Here is a 20,093-nt window from a genome sequence, read left to right on the forward strand (position 1 = left end):
GTAACTGACGTTGTGTATTATATTTGATAGTCATATACTACAGTAGATAAAAATGTGTAATGTAAACTTTGTGTGTGCATTTGCACAAACTCAGATATATATGATCCCAATACGAAATCTAAATGTGAGTATATTAACCTAAAAGTGAGTGTAAACTAAACTCACGTACACCTTTGATTACAATGCTAAATAGTTTCTTACCAAATTATGCAGCTTCAAGCATGATTTGCAAGTAATTTACCTAATATCTTATCGATAAATTCAGAATTTTTGACGGAAGAAGCTGTAAAAAAAATAAAGATTTGAACAAAAATGATACAGTCAGAAAACAATAAAATTGTTATTTTCCCGCTTAATCGCCAGTGGTTGAATGGGTTGAATGTGGGGGTGATACGCAACGCTCGGCTGGTGGAATATGGGGCAGTAAAGTCAAACTGCAAGAGGGGTGGGAGGGAAGTTGTGAGGGGTGATGATTGGGGGAAGGGGTAAATATGCGCTATCTGCAACCAACTCTATCTGGCTAGACCAAGAAATGGTTTTTTAATGTAAATAGTTTTTTGTGCTACTAGTAAGTAAGAAAGTGGCATTTTTTTTTACGAAAGAACAAATCCTCGTGCGTTAATTTTATCATCTTAAAAAATGCACTTATAAACACGAATTGCATTATATTTTTTCTCAGTTGTTATTGAGTCATTGAGTGACAAAAACAATCTTACTTCAGTAGTTAAAAATGTAATAAAACATTAATTTAATAATGTACAATGTCGCGCAGACAATGAAAAACGGTTTGATTTTCAAACAATATTTTAATAAATATTAGGTCTACTTGTACGCAGAACAGAAATGATCAAGGATCAATTTCATAGTTGCAAGAATAATTAAGAAAGTTTAAGCATAGGCCCTACCAAATTGTTTATCCGCTGCTACCTAGACTTAAATTTTGTTTACATCATACTACACAGAAACAGGTACTTTTCCATCCATATTGATAGGCTGGAAAGTTATTTAAAAGCGTTATGTAGCTTAAAAAAACACTTTTTTTGTACCATACCATCATACTTTTTTTGTATGATTTCCGTGCACTTAGTCAGCTGATAAAATGTCTAAATTAGCTCTTTTCTACCTAGGGAGTAAAAAGCCCTTTTAAGGAGTAAAATTCAGCTGTTGTAAACTCAAACTTTGATAGAACGCAATCGCTCGTATCAAAATTAGGTTATAGTTGCATTCTTGTCAATAGTTCGACAATATGTTCGAGTCTTGTCGATAGTACATATACTAACACAATCGAAATAGACGACATGATTGAATTACTTATTATCAAAACTGAAAACATGTCGAAAGTCGTTTTGAGAGGTTTTCTTTATAAGACATTGAACTATTATACTGTATAGAAGGGAATGTTCTATACTGAGAAGGAAATGTTCTATACTGTATAGAAGGGAGTTTTCTATACTGAAAAGGGAATGTTCTATACTGTATCCCGACTACAACATAACAATTGGCTAGAACATCGGTTAGTAGTAGGGAGTGTTCTATACTGAGAAGGGAATGTCCAAACACAGCATTGCTAGTTGTAATGAGTAGCGATGCTTGTGAAAATAGAATGGCATTGTCTGACTACTTTTTCATTTTATCTTCATCTAGATTGTCTTTGCAATTTAAAATCTAATACATTTTATATAAAATCGTTCAAATACTTAAAGATCTATGTTTATCGGGGATCAGTATGTCCCCGATTAGACCTACAATACATAGAAAACACACTTTTCCGAGGAAGATTCTTTCCACCTACTTTTGTATTTTGGAATTATATGAAAAAAGCATGTAGATTTTAAAACAAATCATAATATATTTTAAATTTTAACGAATTTGGAGTTAACTATTCCCTCCGGTCTCGTGGTAAGACCTACACTCTGGACTGATTTACTTTTCTATTGGGGCCTACTCCTGGCTATTGGGTCTGATGATGATTGGAGTATCGAAGTATGATTGGATTAGTCCAATCATAATCGATCACCGATTACTACCTTTTATGTGTATATGCCGTCTTGTGAGTTACATGTTACAAGAGTGCTATTAAACATATTTGTATACTTTCCGTAAATTTAATAACACGTACAATGCTGATCAATGTGTGAAGCTTAGCTGTAATATCATTAACTTAACGCTCGTAGTTAACTTATTTCCGTCTTAAGATACCTTCCTTGGTGTGCCGGAGTCAGAATAAAATCTCTAATTATATCTAAAATCTTCGGAACTGTTCTTTTAGGGTACAAATTCAAAGACTGTTCTGAAATATAAGAACCTGCAGATAATTGCAAGACTGGGGCGGGTGGCGTCGTCCTGTAATCCAGCTACTAGGAGGTCACGAATTGTGGATATTTATAGGCATGCGCTGTGGATGCGAAACTCCCTGGTGTGGATTAACGTCCGCTTGAGTGAGTACTACGACTATCCGCAGTACTATCCTGATAATTACACCAATTCGTATATACCAATGCAAAAATGTGGTTTGGATTCCACTATAAACTGTAGGTCCCTCAGTTGCTATTAGCTTTATGGGCTATTGATTAGCTGTGTCTAAGGAACGTTGGCCTTAGTCACTAACAAGACTACAAGATCGTGCCACTCATCCTACACTCATTACATTCATTCTTGGCTCACAATACCTACTTTGTATGGTCGCCATTTAATAAAGTATTAAAGTATTGCAACCTTTTTTTGTAAAATAGAATGGCATCTTCTTGAAGTTTATGACACCGTGTTGAAGACTGCGGCATTTCAAAGACATAACCTTACAGAAGTTAACATCCCGGTAGACGGTTGGCGTGTCGGCGGCGACTAAATAACAAGCTTCCCCGACACATTAGACGACCGCCCCGTAAATCTGCTTTAATCAAAATCTTATTACCGGGTTAGCCATGTTAATTGGGGAGCATTGTGTGTAGTCTCGGTCAATTAAGGGTCTTTAGGTTGTTCCGTTTTTCTCGCCTGTTTTTAGCGGCGTTCGGGGCGGAATACATTACAGGGACGGCTTACTCTTCACCTGCTTGGCCCAAAACAAGGTAATTTGATCTTATTAGGCCCTGTTAGCCGCGGTATGTGAACGCCTGATTGGGTGAATATTACCATTGACTTTGGATACTAGAGACTACTGGTTAAAACGTGCTTTTATTAGGTCACCGTTTTGAGCCTTAGAACAAATAATACGTACAAATACAGTAACACTTTTTGATAGTACAAAATAAATACAGCTGATTTATTGTTGAACATTTAACATCTGATTTTGTCAGAAAAACCACCTGATTTTAGTCAGTGGTACAGCAAACGTCAAATTAATTGAACATTTTAATTGTTTATCTACAGCATAACGACGCACCTCTGGCGTTCGGAATCGTATCCAAGAAATCCATAAAATATATAGCATTGTCATCGAGTGTGATAGGCTACTGTGAGCTCTTTTTGTGTGTGTCACTCGCCAAGAGACTCTTTTGTATGCGCGTGTACTCAATGGTATCACATATTCACCAACCCTCGAGTTTAGTGGTGTCCAACCTTATATTTCAATCTCTATAGGCTATCGTGTACTTTATGGCGTTGACCTTGTTCTTTGGGTTTAGTACAAAAAAGAATAGTTTGGTAAATTTATCGTTTCTATTTTGTCTTAAGCATTTGAAAGCTTTTATGGTAAACATAATATTCCAAAATGCACCCTACAGACATATCCACGCCGAAGTACAGTATACGTAGATTGCAATTTAGATTTAGATGATTACTTGAATTACAACTCTACACTATACTATATACTGTACTACATGTTATCAATACTGTAGGACTTTCCTTACCATACTGGTAAGGATGGTAAATTTAATTAGAATACTTTGAATCTGTGATAATTACGATATCATAGGTATAATTTGTATATTAATTTTTTGGGGATATCAGACGCAGCATTTCAAACAAAGATTTACACACAGATTGATTGAGGGAGTTCAAATAGAAATCACACATTTGTATCTTGTATGTTACAATATATAGCTTGTCTTTCAACTAATGCCCAACACGAATCCATGTGTTGTAGGCTACTAAAGTCAAGCTCATTTGGTTCAGCTCGCCTCTGAAGTGGGAGTTGTTCCAGTCAAAGCTTTGGTCTCCTATTCCCTTTTCCACACGATTCTCCCTCTGTCTACATTTACATTGCAGAGGTCTACCCCATACAGTCTACACGTGTAAAGGACTCGACGCATTTATCATCTCCTATCTTCACATACACAACGAACCGGACACACACATACATAACAGTATAACACGACACCACCTCATCAAATAGACTTCTAACGTTATTGTGTTTGGGAAAACTATTTTTCTATGTTCTTCAAAAAAAGAGTCATTTTGCCGTTTAATTTGTCTGGTTGTTCTTTCTATCACGTAAAAACCAGTGGACCAAGTGAGGCAACTAAACTAATGTATTGTGAGTGCCACAGGCGAAATACCATTTTTAACTTGGGTCTCTGATCCAGGCCTTCAAACTTCAGAGAAAGAGCTTTAAGAAGTAAATATGCATAGGTGTCTTGGAAAACGAAATAAATACGATTGAAATGTTTTCGCAATGAACCCTTTTGACAAACAGGTGTAAATAAACTAGGAATGTTCACAACAATTGTGTTCCTCAATAACTGGTTACCACTTTACTGTAAATCATTTAACTGTAATAGAACTCGTCCAGTAAAAATAATGAGAAATACTAGAGGTCGTCCAGTGGTCGAAAACTTGACCACAAACCTTCTATTTTTCACGCCACGCTGTAAATAAAACATGTGATTAAAATATCTTTCATTTGTTTTGATGTTCTGTTTATTTTGTTGTTATTTCGTCACCAGCATGGCAACCCATAAAGCCCATGTTAGTTTAAACAATTTTCAATCCATTTTTTGTGCTTTTTGAGCCTATTTTAATTTATAAACAAAGGGATTCTGCACATCTACAAAAAATATCTTTCTAAAAGTATGCATAGATTTTTCCTGCGATACACACAAGCTAAGAAAAATGGTCTTAAAGAAACATGCTTGCATATTAATATATAGATTCTCTTTCCACAATACTTATAAGTGTGGCAGTCTATGTAACATCTATACTATAAGATTAACATATTTTGTTTGTGCAACACTTAAGTTAAAATCCATAATTGTTATTAGCAATCCTGCCTTAGCTATCAGAAGAAGGGAAAAGATGGAAGCACTAAGACCATTGCAATGGTGGACAATATAGTAAATTATTACACTTTGTAACATTGCATTATGTAGGTCTAATGTTCTGTAAAGTTAAGTAAAACCATCAAATGATAAATTTGTTCGTTTATAAAACAACGTGTGTGTGTGTGTGTTTTTTTTTTTTTTTTTTTACTACACCAACACTCTTTGTTGTTGTGCCTCAATAATTAGTGGAACTTAGTAAGTCACCCTTCATAACAAGTAACACTCTCAAATAAAATTTCGTTACCCTAATCTCATGTTATTGCAAACCTTACGAGTTACCTGATAACCTGTATCATTTGATAATCCCCATGAGAGGCATTCATGAGGTTCTACTAACTCTCTGCAGTCTGAATTATAATTTTTTTAGATCTAAGAAGTAACGACCGCAAGCCGTCATCAACCACAGTGCAATCAATCCAGTCACATATTTTCTACATGTGACAAATTCCTCTGTAGCACAGGTTTATCAGTGACAACATCAGTGTGAACGCAGTGTGACAGTAGCCAGGCAGGATGTTGATGTGAAGGGACGGGCAGGGTGAGGGGGTGGCAAGGTTGTATGCTGCTGATAACAAGCTCGCTATCAACTCCCCCCACCCCCCCCCCCCCTCGTGGTGGCTCTCGGCGGTAATTTATCCGAGAGGACAACTTCGTGCTTGTTATGTGATCACGCTGGACCTGTCCGTGTACTTGTCGTTATATGCTTTGCGGACTTTAGGAAATACTGTACTGGAAGTTAGGCGTTTGCTTTGATTTACAATTTGCCCACTAGTCTTCTTATTGATCTATGCTATTTATTAACTTTGGGTATAATAATTTATACAGTTTTTACATCCACACAATATCATATTTCAACAACAGTCTTTATTAATAACATGCCTTTTGGTGGTTGTCCTCCAAATATGAAGAAGTTTGTATTGTACATGAGTGACATATTTTTCTATATAGTTTGAACTACAATTTTAGATAGGCCTGAACAGTTTGATCACAGGACGAACATATAGCTAAATGTTCGCTATGGGAAATTCGCTTGAACTATTTATGGTTGGGAGATTTGATCACAGACCTCGTACTAAGGGCTGGACATAAGTACAATTTAAGTACCACTCTCCAACGACCCGCGTCATTCCTTATGCTATTTCAATTTTAGTTATCCTGCAATTTTTTAAGATTTACCAGAAAAATTCACCAATCGTCACAGGTGATACTTTATTTTATGCAATTTTAGCGTAACTCCTCGCATTATCTGAAAATGCTGTTTCTTTTCTCTTTGTTTGTTATCTAGCAGGTTCGACTAAATGCTACGTAGCCATGAAACCTTTTTCTCCCCACCCCCTCACAGACTCAACAGCTTAGGCTTTGTTCACTTGTCGGCTTAAATCCCTCATTAATTAATTACCTCACCGCCCTCAACGCTCTGCGGTTCCCCCTCCCTTTCGTTTTCATCCTCCCTTTGGGCAATTCACTAAAAAATACAATGTTTCTTTTTTCGCGCAAGTTGAGCGTAGAATTGGACACAGAAAAGTGCACTGAAGTATCAGAAAGTAAAAGTGCTGTATGGAATATTGTGTGGAATGTGGAACAGTTGTATATTTAGAATACCAAGTGAAAACAACGAATTGTGAAAGGAAACCAAGAAGGTGTTTGTTCTTGAGAAAACAAACTAATCCTAGGACGAATCGAAGGAATACCTGACAAAGCTTGGCATGGCTAGGGAGGGATGAAAACCCCCCTAGGGACCTATCACTGGAGAGAAATTGAATCAAATTAGACGAGCGAAATATAATATTTAGGTCTGTAGAACAGTGAAATTGGAATTGGTAAGTATTTTTCAGTCATTCTACTATGTTTGTTTGAAGTATAAATACTTCATGTTGCATCAAGAGTATATATTGAAATTTACAGAAACATGCCTATGTCATAATACTGTATTTGAGTATGGTTTTTAGTAGTGTGTAGGTTCTACAGTCACATAACCATTATTCTAGTGATTGTCGGTATTTGAACCCGGAATTCCAAGTAGAGGTTCTGTGTTCCAACAAAGCTGCATTTTGTACTTGGAACAATCATATTTTAATATCGTGGGTTGGGGTTTGTTATGAAAATTGACGAGAATATTTACCCTCTAAGATGTAATGGACACGAGGGCGTTTAGAGTAAGATTAGACGTCATGATTAAGTGCAGGGGACAGCCGGGGGCGAGGAGGAGGGGGGCGTGATCGAATAACACAGAAGGGGGCAAATTAGAGCCTTGGGGTCCCCCTCCCTCTACTTGTCACCCTTGACTACAACTCTGGGATAGCTGCCTTGTCTTGCATGAGTCATTCTTGACCAGTAAAGTTGTACAGTATGTTTTAAACATCGTCTATTTTATTCAACGCTTCAGTTGTGCGTTACTATTTTACTTTATCTTGATGTACGTACGGTATATGAAGAAGTTATTGTTTGAGACATTTTCTCAAAACAATAGATTGCATATGTAGATAATCGAATTTTAGATAAATCAATAGTAGGCCTACCGGGGGACCGACTCATGGCTCGGTATAGTTTATTTCCATTGTAACCCTATATCGAGTAATCTTCAGTGTAATCTTTGCTTAATAGTTACAACTGGTGTTTTTCCCTTTGTACTGTGTTTTGTAATTTGCTGATTAACATGTGTTTATTACTGTGGAGGGCTTGTAATAAACATATGTTACAAGTCTGTTGTTTACTTTTAGCGAATTTCCCTATAGGGAAGTAGCTATTACCGTAGGTCTCATGGTAAGACTTAGGCCCGGGACCGATTTACTTTTCATTTTGATGTCCCCAGAGGCCAAAACACCATTCGTTCAAATTTTTATATATGTATGTATATATATATATATATATATATATATATATATATATATATATATATATATATATATATAGATTTATATATATATGTGTCCGTGGACACGATAACTTGAGTAATTTTTATCCGATTTTGATGAAATTTGGTTTGAAGGTGTAAGGCGGGATAAACTTGAATGAGTTCGCGATCCAGCATGATCGGACCATGGGAACAGGATTTTATGGGGGGTTTTATGGGGTAAAAATTGGTTTTTCTCACTTTTGACCCTCAAAAAACAAAATTTTCCAATTTTTCTCTAAACCTTCTTAAAGAGCTTAAAAAAACAAACAATTCAGTATATCAAAGTGTTTTTGTACGGTTATTGGTTACGGAGAAAACAAAAAAAATTTAAATTTAAAATTCCCATGTTATTCTTATGGAGAATATTGTAAAATGTTGTAGTTTGCTTGTTTATGGATATCTTTTGATCAAACTTGGCAAATATATTCATTTTATACTAAGCAATAATTATTTTACTTAAAACACACTATTTATTAGTTTCCTTGTAGCAGCAAACCTAGGTACTCGTTAAACCTAATGTTATTTAAATAGGCCAATTGAAAATCAATTCAGCCAAATGGAAATTCGCTTAGACGGCAGGTTTGCTGCGGCGGGGGTATTTTTTATTTTGTTCAACTAACATGGTTACTTGGCAACCCATAAGGGCAATGTTTAAAAAATTTGACTTTCAATTTCCTTTTTTTACGTAATTCGATCTTTGTTGACAGTTTTTGACAGTTTGAACTGGATTAAACATGCCATATATAAATTATTTACAACATTTTAAGGAAATCATCGACGCCATTGTCGAGATCTTTGTGCAAGCATATATACAAGCAAGCATTGCTCATATAGGATAGGATAGCAATAAAATAGGATAGGATTATTTTATCGATGATTTAATTCGTTTTGAGGTAGCGTTAGGGGAATTTGTTAAGTTTCCAAAAAATTACTTCAAAATGTGGCATTTTTTCAATAGTCTTGGCACAAGATGATTGATTCTTGCAATCTTTTAACTTTTCCGCACTCCCCTTACTTTTGCACACAACGTATTTTAACCTAAAACATATAATAACAAACATCTTACTGCCAGTTTAGGCTGTGTGAGCTTCACGTGAAAACAATGTTGCAACACTGACAATAAGTGCTCGTATACCATCATACATTAAACACACATAAAATCGGTATTTAGATTTTACAGCATGATAAACTTACGAGAATTCAACAACAGCCGTAGTTTGAGTGTACATGTTGAAATTCCTCGGCCGTACTCTGATGCATTCATACTTGTAAAAAAAATGTAAAAGGAACAACAGACTCAGCTCAACATTGTTCGCAAGGCACTGTATGCAATAATTGCAGCACAGCCCTGGTGCTATATTGCTAGCCTCAGCGCCGTGCTAATAGCAGATGAAAGCTGAGTAGAGGATGTGGGTGGCTGAGAGGTTATGTTAAAGGAACCACAGACTCAGCTCAGTATTGTTGTCAAGGCGCTGTATACAATAACTGCAGTACAGCCCTGGTGCTATATTGCTAGCCTCAGTGCCGTGTTAATAGCAGATGAAAGCTGAGTAGAGGATGTGGGTGGCTGAGAGGTTATGTTAAAGGAACCACAGACTCAGCTCAGTATTGTTGTCAAGGCGCTGTATACAATAACTGCAGTACAGCCCTGGTGCTATATTGCTAGCCTCAGTGCCGTGTTAATAGCAGATGAAAGCTGAGTAGAGGATGTGGGTGGCTGAGAGGTTATGTTAAAGGAACCACAGACTCAGCTCAGTATTGTTGTCAAGGCGCTGTATACAATAACTGCAGTACAGCCCTGGTGCTATATTGCTAGCCTCAGTGCCGTGTTAATAGCAGATGAAAACTGAGTAGAGGATCTGGGTAGCTGAGAAGTTATGTAAAAGGAACCACAGACTCAGCTCAGAATCGTTGGCAAGGCGCTGTATGCAATAACTGCAGTACAGCCCTGGTGCTATATTGCTAGCCTCAGTGCCGTGTTAATAGCAGATGAAAACTGAGTAGAGGATCTTGGTAGCTGAGAGGTTCTGTAAAAGGAACCACAGACTCAGCTCAGTATTGTTGGCAAGGTGCTGTATGCAATAACTGCAGTACAGCAATGGTGCTATATTGCTAGCCTCAGTGCCGTGCTAATAGCAGATGAAAGCGGAGTAGAGGATCTAGGTTGCAGAGGGATTATAGTCTTTCATTCACGTTAGAGATTGCAAGTAGACTTCATCATATTTTAAGGGAAAATCTATGCACTGTGGATGCAATACTCTCTAGTGTGGATTAACGTCCACACGGGTGAGTACTATGACTATCCGCAGTACTATCCTGATACTTAGTAGACCAATTCGTATATACCAAGGCAAAAATGTGGTTCGGATTCCATTATAAACTGTAGGTCCCTTAGTTGCCATTAGCTGTATGAGCTATTAATTAACAGCTGTGTCTAAGGAATGTCAGCCTTAGTCACTAACAAGACTACAAGATCGTGCCACTCATCTCCATTCATACTTGGCTTAAAATACCTTCTTTGTATGGCCACCATTTCATTGAACAGCAACAGTACGCATACTGTTGGAAAGATATTTCCATGTAGATGTGCAGAATTCCTTTAAAAATTAAAATAGGTTCAAATATAAGCACAAAAAATGAATTTGAAATTTAAACAATTTAACATGGGCTTTATTGTTATTTGGGTTGTTGGCTGTTGGGTTGTTATTTCGTCACCAGCATGGCAACCCAATGCTGGTGACGAAATAACAACTGGTAAATATAAACAGAAAACCAAAACAAATGGAAGAAATTCCAATCACATGTTTTACTTACAGCGTGAGGTGAAAACAAAGAAGCCTGTACCTTAGACCATAGATCAAACATACTAAGGGAGTATGTTTTATATATGCGTAGACTTACAACTAGAAATTCCATCCCCTTATTTAAAGTTGTCGCCAGTTTTTTTCAATTAAATTCGTCGTAGTTGATGTGAGCCACCAACAGATTGCTGCAGTAAAATATGAAAAATTACTATAAAATAACTAATTATTCGTCCCTCTTAAAATCGTATAAAAGTTAAATCCACAAATATTTGTAACTAACAAGGATTTATCATTTATCTAGTGTTTCAAAGGAATCTGAAGGATAAAGAAATATCTACTACATAAAATCTTGTTTTTATTTATTTAAAACAACTTGTGAGTAAGTGAAATAACACAAATTGTAAAAATAAACATGAATTGATCTTGTGTTGCAGTGGAGCTTGGAAGGGCAGTGAGAAGCGACGACCCGGGCGTGATCGCATAACAAGCCCAAGTGTCGGAGGGATGAATTACCGCTGCTGGCCTTTAGTGGGGGGAGTTGGGGTGGGTGGAAGGGGGGGATGATAGCAGGCTGTTATCAGCAGCAAACACCCCCCACCCCTCCCACTCCAGTACTTGTGACACGAGCCACACAATATGTGGCCGCCGCATACATGTTGGAAACTACGTCACGCCAACGCTCCACTTTCAACGTCACGTTGGAATATCGATGTGATAGCAAGACAATGTTTGGGAGAAGCCAAATTGTTATCTTATTGTAAAACATGACGAATTTTTTTGTTTGTTTTATCACTGGTTACGTTTTAGTGCGGGGATATCAACTAATGTTTTATTTTTTTGCGATAAATTGTATACAGTGACTTTACTGTTACGTCTTGATACCCAAAGACATAAAAAGTGTATATTTAAAATATACGATTTGTATTTAAAACTAGCTGTGTACCCGTTCTACGCACGGGGATCTTATAATATTCAGTTGAAACCTTCTTATATAACGAACAGCAGTTGGTTTGCATATTTTAAGATATGCTGGCCAAACTATTATACATAGCTTCATTTTATGTTGTTTTTTGTTGTTCCGGATCGGTATGACAATCAATAAAAGGTTAAATTACCTCTGTGTCTGCCGGTCGATCCTATAACGGTAGGCTTACTTTTATTTTTACTATCTGATCTCGTTTGCATGGCTCAATCACGTCCTGGTTGAAGTTCGTTCGCTACGCTCACTCACCTGTATGTTGGAGCTCGTTCGCTGCGCTCACTTTCCTTCAGGTTAGCTCGTTCGCTACGCTCACTTGCCTTCAGGTTAGCTCGTTCGCTACGCTCACTCGCCTCCAGGTTGCAAATTAGCTGTTGTCATAAATGTAAAAGAAATAATAGTGCTAGTGCTGCACCCTGTTGGTAATCCTTGTAACTTTAATGCTATTGAACATCACAGAACAGAACCAACTTGTTTAATTGAAACAGCTGTTAAGATTCAATAATTTCATTTCTCATAAGGTTAACATGGGCTTCCAGAAATTCCACGTCAAAAATCGACAAAAACTTGATTTTCAAGGGTTTACTGTTAAATATCTAACTGTCTCATATTCGATGAAATACGTCTAAAACCATCTCATATATGTATAGTATTTGGAAAATAAGTTTCAGGCGGGACAGTGCTATAGTTATTGAGGAGTAGTTGTAATAAAGTGCGTATTTTAGCGTTACCAAGAGAATGACAGATAGACAGACAGACAGACAGACAGACAGACAGACAGAAATTGAGATAAGGTTTGATTCGGTTTCTCTGACCTATGAAATGTAAAAATAACCAAAAAGTTCATTATTCTAAGCAATGTACAGACAAAACTCTAATTTTATTTATATAGATAAAATTGTAAACATAACTTAAAGCAATGTATTGGTAAAACCATAGAAATTCCACATCCCGAGGGAGATTCTGGGATGACGTTTGACCTATCTCATAGTACCGTATGGAGAGAAATACAACGACACGGTCGTAGATAGAGTTTGACCTGTCCCATACTGTACAGTGGAGTGATACATACAACGACACGGTCGTAGATAGCGTTTGACCTGTCCCATACGGTACAGTGGAGAGATAAATACAACGACATGGTCGTAGATAGAGTTTGACCTGTCCCATACTGTACAGTGGAGGTTTGACCTGTCCCATACGGTACAGTGGAGTGATACATACAACGACACGGTCGTAGATAACGTTTGACCTGTCCCATACGGTACAGTGGAGGGATAAATACAACGACATGGTCGTAGATAGAGTTTGACCTGTCCCATACGGTACAGTGGAGAGATAAATACAACGACATGGTCGTAGATAGCGTTTGACCTGTCCCATACGGTACAGTGGAGAGATAAATACAACGACATGGTCGTAGATAGAGTTTGACCTGTCCCATACTGTACAGTGGAGTGATACATACAACGACACGGTCGTAGATAGCGTTTGACCTGTCCCATACGGTACAGTGGAGAGATAAATACAACGACATGGTCGTAGATAGAGTTTGACCTGTCCCATACGGTACAGTGGAGAGATAAATACAACGACATGGTCGTAGATAGCGTTTGACCTGTCCCATACGGTACAGTGGATAGATAAATACAACGACATGGTCGTAGATAGAGTTTGACCTGTCCCATACTGTACAGTGGAGTGATACATACAACGACACGGTCGTAGATAGCGTTTGACCTGTCCCATACGGTACAGTGGAGAGATAAATACAACGACATGGTCGTAGATAGAGTTTGACCTGTCCCATACTGTACAGTGGAGGTTTGACCTGTCCCATACGGTACAGTGGAGTGATACATACAACGACACGGTCGTAGATAACGTTTGACCTGTCCCATACGGTACAGTGGAGGGATAAATACAACGACACGGTCGTAGATAACGTTTGACCTGTCCCATACGCAGCACATCGGTACCCTTTGTTCTCGTGCTGGCGCGGTTGCCGACCTAACTCATTTAAGCCTCATTAATTAATCAACCCCGGCTCGCCAACTGCCACTAAATCCCCCCTTTAACCTCCCCAATTACCCCCCTCACTTTTCAACCTCTCCTCGTCCTCCCTCCTACAACTCAAATCAAAGTTGGTATCAGTTATCACTGGTAAATGATGATATGTGGTTTATAGAGAATGGAATTCCGTAGAAGGTGCTTGGATTCATAGGTAATAGATTGGTAATCTAACAAAAAATCAAATTTTAAAGGGATTAAATGCTATCCTACTAACCAAGTGAATTTCTGAATAGTCGTGTATTTTTATTTCCGTCGAATGTTAGTTAAGTTTTACTCGGACACTTCATTCTACGTCTACTCAACTTTTTTTCCTTCGTCGATGGTATATATTCGTTGATCTAGTTCAAAAATACGTTTACGCTGATATTTCGTAATCGTATAGCAAACCTATAAGTCAAAATTTTAAAAATGTCATGATTTAAGTTAGTTTGGGATTGTTTTCTTCACAAACCTTCCAACTGTTTTTCAAAACAACCTTTGCAAATTTGGCTAAAATATGGTCAGTCATTATTGCGTGATGAGGTTACAAGTTTGCATAAGGCCTGATTTCAATTAGCTTCGCTCAAGAAAATTCGTAGCCACCAAATTGCATTTAGTTTTACAAAATATTTGGTAACTGTGGTAAGTGACTGGCAAAAAAGGAAATAAAATGAACACATAACGTCATTACACAACTACACCATTTGTATAGCTTAGCTAGTATTCAAGTATTCATATGAATATTATCCTAAGTATGTTCAGACTCTTTGATAATCGGAAAGTAAATAAAAGAAACGTATTATAAAACTTAAAACATATATTTACGCTTATACTGCTACTCACAAGACGGTAAATATACAAAACAGATGGTGAGTGGTGATCGATGGAGTGTTCAATCGAAATCGATCACCACTTACCATCTGTTTTGTATATTTACCGTCTTGTGAGTAGCAGTATAAGCGTAAATATATGTTTTAAGTGTTATAACACGTTTCTTTTATTTACTTTCCGTAAATTTAATAACACGTACAATTTGCTGATCAAGAAGTTATTTCTTTGATAATGACGCTTTATCCACGAATACTCAAGTGTACAACTGTTCTAGATGTTAATATTTGACTCATTCTTCTACAAAACCAATGTTAGCAATGTAAACTCTGACAACCTCTAGTTCTCTGGTTGACTTTATGTCAATTTAAATTCTTACAGGTTGTCTTCGGTTTTGAAAACTCGCCTGCTTTTTTTCTTACAAAACAGTCGAGTTGGAGGTTTTTTTTTAGAAAAAAAGAAAATAATATCTTTGTAAAGTATAGCTACAAAGCTTATTAACTGTTTATATTTTTAAACTGTTTCTATGGATGTTAAATTACTGTGCTGTTACTTGAAATCGGGCACAATTCAGTATCGGATCGTCTCATTATTCTTTGTCCACTCTTGCATTTTTTCTGATATTTTATGCAACATAGTGTGCTGAGGTCCAATAGTTTAGTGACATATTTCAAATAGATTTATTAATAGAGATTTCTTTGGATGTATGCAAAACTGAATCCCTTTTTGGCCATATTTTTACCATGCAGAAACAATTAACAAAACTCATATTCAACTGAACCAACTTTTTGAAATTCTATTAAGTATGTAAAGGTTACACCATAGCATATAATAGTTAACTTTCGATAAATCGAACGGTTAGCGTATTAGTTCTATGTTAGTCTAATTGCACCACATGTCAATCTAAGGTGGCAGTCGTGTTGACTGTTGACATTGACTTTATACAACATTGTAGAGATATAAAGTCAATGCCGTTGATTGCGGTTTGCTTGGAACTCAAAGGACCTTGTAATAAAAACGTTTGCACTTTTTGTACACCATAAAGTTGGTTGTTTACAACAATAATCCGGGAAAGTCAGCTGGAAAACGAACAAAACAGTTGAAGTACGGTAATGCCAGCTGGAGTTCGGTAAATTTACCAAACACTTATACAAGACACTTTTCAAAAATGCATTATAATTTCCTATCAACGAAACGCTATGTTACATTATTTTCATTTTGCATTTTCAGAAATAAATATTCAAATATTTAAAAACGTTGCGGTATTCGTTTTTAAAAACAGCTGATAATTCTAAGATATGTAAATTATTAAAGCGTGTTGTGGCTGTGTTTGTACGGATTGTGTTTTACCTATCCTGTATATTTGTTGCTGGTAGTGTGGCACAAGTACGTAATATCTATCAAACATCTTCAAGAACATAATACGTAAAAAGAGGTCGTTATAGAATTTTTCATTCTACAATTTTTGAAGACCGTGAGACCAACAATATATTATTCTTACAACCCCCGTTACAAGAACCGTTACATGATCCAATCGCTACTGACCTTACAAATTTGCGGTGCAGCAAGACTAATTAATTTTCAGTTAACGACGGCTGATTGAAGTGCGGTCCCAGAATGGATATTGGTGCATACAAGTGTCCCATTATAGGTTCCCACGACTGACACCTGCTCGCATTTTAAATTCAAATTGTCAGGATTAGAATAACTGCAAGCCCCGAGCGATGGCTGTACTGCGGTCATTCGATATGGTTATGGCGGCGATAATAAGACCGAATAAGCTTCCCAGGTGTCAATGTGTTTGGACATTAGTGATAAACTGTCGCGTCCTACTCGGTCACCGATGTTGCAATGTTGAAAAATAAATTTAAAATAGTCAATACAGTTATTGCATCAGTTTTCAAAAAAATACGGAAATAACTTTTTTTTGTTCACCTAAACATGTAATTTTAAGTTTTAAATAATAAAAAGGAATACATATACAAAGAACATATAACAGAATATTTTACAAACAAAAATAGCCCTACAATTTTGTACTGAAATTTTTGAAATAATATAATGTGTGAGAAAATATGACTGATTTTTTTGGGACAAGTATAGGCCTAACAAGAGTACAGTATTTAACTATTTGTTAACTTAACACTGCAGTTTTTCAATGTATTAATCAGCAACTTAATGATACTATTCTTTTAATTGCATATATTTTTATTACATGATAGTTTTAGACATCAGACATTTGAAAATACTCTATGAGAGATCGTTTTAATTTATCATTCTTCTTACAATTATTGTAACTTAGGGTTTTCAATGTAAATTGATTGGAAAATTTTTACGCTAGAATTTCCCATTTTATCTCAATTCAAAACTGAATTCAACACAGTTAAAATATTTAAATTAAAAGTTAGGAACCTGTTAATACTTGACCCATCTTCAATAAAATATACAACAGACGAAAAACTGTTTAGCTGTTAAAAAACACATATTGTAAAACGCAAAATGCAAAAGCTTGAGGCAAGAGGGAATTATTTTAAAGCCGCTAGTTGGCAGAGGATGTATAATTCATAACAAACCACATGTGTTGGTCACTCCGGTGTCGCCATAGAGAAACAAATATGAGTCCTCTTCTGTGAGACAGAGACACTAACACACACAATAATATTTTATAATCAGCAATCTGACAAATACTTTCTCCCATAAGCTTGTCAACAACCTTTATCATCGGTAAGCGGTAGGGGTAACTATGATATTTTGTAGGAAAAATCACAAAAGTAGCAATAACTTTTGAACCGCAATTTTTACAGCAATACCGTTGCACTATTTTGTTTAGAATTATAAGGACCATAACATACTAATGTTAATCAAAACCAGATTTTAGAAAAAATCTGATTTCCCATTACTTTATGGGAAAATAACATAGGTTACAATAAGTTTTGAACCGTAATTTCTACATCTATGGGAGTTGTACCATTTTGTTCAGAATTCAAGGGGCTATAATATACAAAGATTTTATCATAATTGTTCAGGCCATTTTCGAGAAAGCTTGATTTTTCGGTTATTTATGGGTTCTATGGGAAAATTACCATTAAAATCAAAATTTAAAAACATGTTAAAAGAGCCTGGGAGATATTATGGATTAGTACCTATAGACCAAATTTCATCAATATCCGACCACAGGTGTGTGGTCTGTAGCTTTTCTCTCTATACACATCCACACACAGACATCACTTCAAAAACCACTTTTTTGGGTACAGAGGGACCCAAAACGGATAACTCCACTCAAACTCGAAAATTTTGATAAAAAAAAAACTTTCTCCACATACTATGGTATAGGTATAGGGGATAAAGTAAAAGTGGTGTATTTCCCCTCAGGTTTTTCCAAAGAACCCTATAGTGATATGTATTTTTTCGCCATCTTGGTGAGCACTGGAAGATTTACGTCATTACGATCCTGATAAAGATATACGATCCTGGGCCTTAGATAGGATTAGATAGATTTAGGCTCAGCTGGTCTTAAATAGCAAAAAACTACAAAAAAAATTGTGTTACCAAGACATTATTTGGGAGAGTAAAATGGCTGTAGTTTTTTGGTCCCTCACAACTTCTTATCCCTCTCGACTTATGTTCGAAGAAGTTTTTCTTGGACATAAATTCAAATTGTCTTTTGATTTCATCAGAAAGAAAAATGCCTCTATATTTTTTTTATTAATGTAATATTTATATCTTCTGAAAAAAAGAGATCTAAGAGTAAGAGACCTATAGCAGGGATATTCTTTAAACCATTGGAAAACACAATGCTGTGTAAATTTGTTATCTAAATCCAGAATTATCTTGAGATATGAGATGGCAAATATTTAAAATAATCTTTTAATTCCTTTATTTTTCAATGAGCGAAAGAAAATCGTACTAAACACTTTGCGTGATCCACCAGTTTAAATTTTGTGGCTGTAATAGTTTAGGTAAGAAATATTTTGTAGTCAGTGGCTCAGTTGGTAGTGTGACTGATAGCAGAGTTATCAGAGTCTAAATCCTAATTTAGACTTTAAACCTTCTTTAATGAAACACTCACATTGAGTTATAAGTTAAAAGATTTTTTTACAAGGAAACCCCTGGTTTTCTACTTGATTGTAACTTTTACACAAAATAAGATCAACCTAATAAACAACTTTTGGAACTACTGTAGCAGCCATCACCATACGACCTCATTGTCACATAACATTAAGCAAGTAAATGATGCATAGGAATACCTCACACGCAGGATAACCTGAAATATGTAATAATACAGGGTGTTTTCTTTTCAAACGCAACACAAATATTATTACAAGTACTGTGACTGTGAGGCACTTTTTCGACAAAACAAGCTTATATCTTGGTATCCCTGTCTTCTTTACTTCGTTGCCGATCAGCTGATATGCATTGTTGCATATCTTTGAGGTTTATTGTTATTAGGAATTTATTTATAAGACTAATAATGATGTTTTGACAAGCTCAAATAGAATGTATTGTAGGTCTTCATTTTTTACTACGCTTCCGGTTTCCTTACTATTGGGTACATGTCACTAATAATTGATTTATTAGATAAGTTACTAGAATCACACCTGGAATCTTAACTTCAAACCATTATTGGCATAGAACCAATGATTTACTTTTAAAGTATTCTTTTAATCCTTTGCTTAGAAAAACACCATGTTGAGTCTTATACATTTCCTATAACGCTAAACCTTTTAGATACCTGAGCAATAATGTATATCAGCTAATCAGCAATGTAGTAAAGAATACACGGATACCAACATAAATCTTGTTTAGTCCTTAAAATGTGTCCGTGTCCCTCAGTTTTTGATTTGGGTTGCGTTTAAAAAATACATCCTGTATGATTACTTCTTTTATATTGGATTGAATTCAAACAACAATTAAAAACAAAAACAAAACATTTATTTGGTACAACTGCTAACACTACTGACCAAACAATAAACAAACAATGGTAAAACATCAACAATACAATATTAATTTTAAAAAGTAAAAACAAATTAATTTAATTTGTATGTCTAGAAACAAATTACTCAGTTTTGTTTCTCAAATTAATGAGTATAAAAATTGAACTCAATCTATGAATATGGTAGCTTACAAACTTAATATTCAAATACTGTCTGGAGATATTGATAATTGTGTGATAAATGTATGAACACAATCCAAAAAGTCCAATATTCTTTGACCGTCATAAAATATTGATCACACTGTACATAAACAACTTATTCTATGAATGTGGTACCCAATTGTGATAA

The sequence above is a fragment of the Macrosteles quadrilineatus genome, unplaced genomic scaffold (assembly GCF_028750875.1).
Source record: "Macrosteles quadrilineatus isolate MER2022 unplaced genomic scaffold, UCM_ALF_1.0 Scaffold_1__1_contigs__length_201487025, whole genome shotgun sequence".
Taxonomy (NCBI): domain Eukaryota; kingdom Metazoa; phylum Arthropoda; class Insecta; order Hemiptera; family Cicadellidae; genus Macrosteles; species Macrosteles quadrilineatus.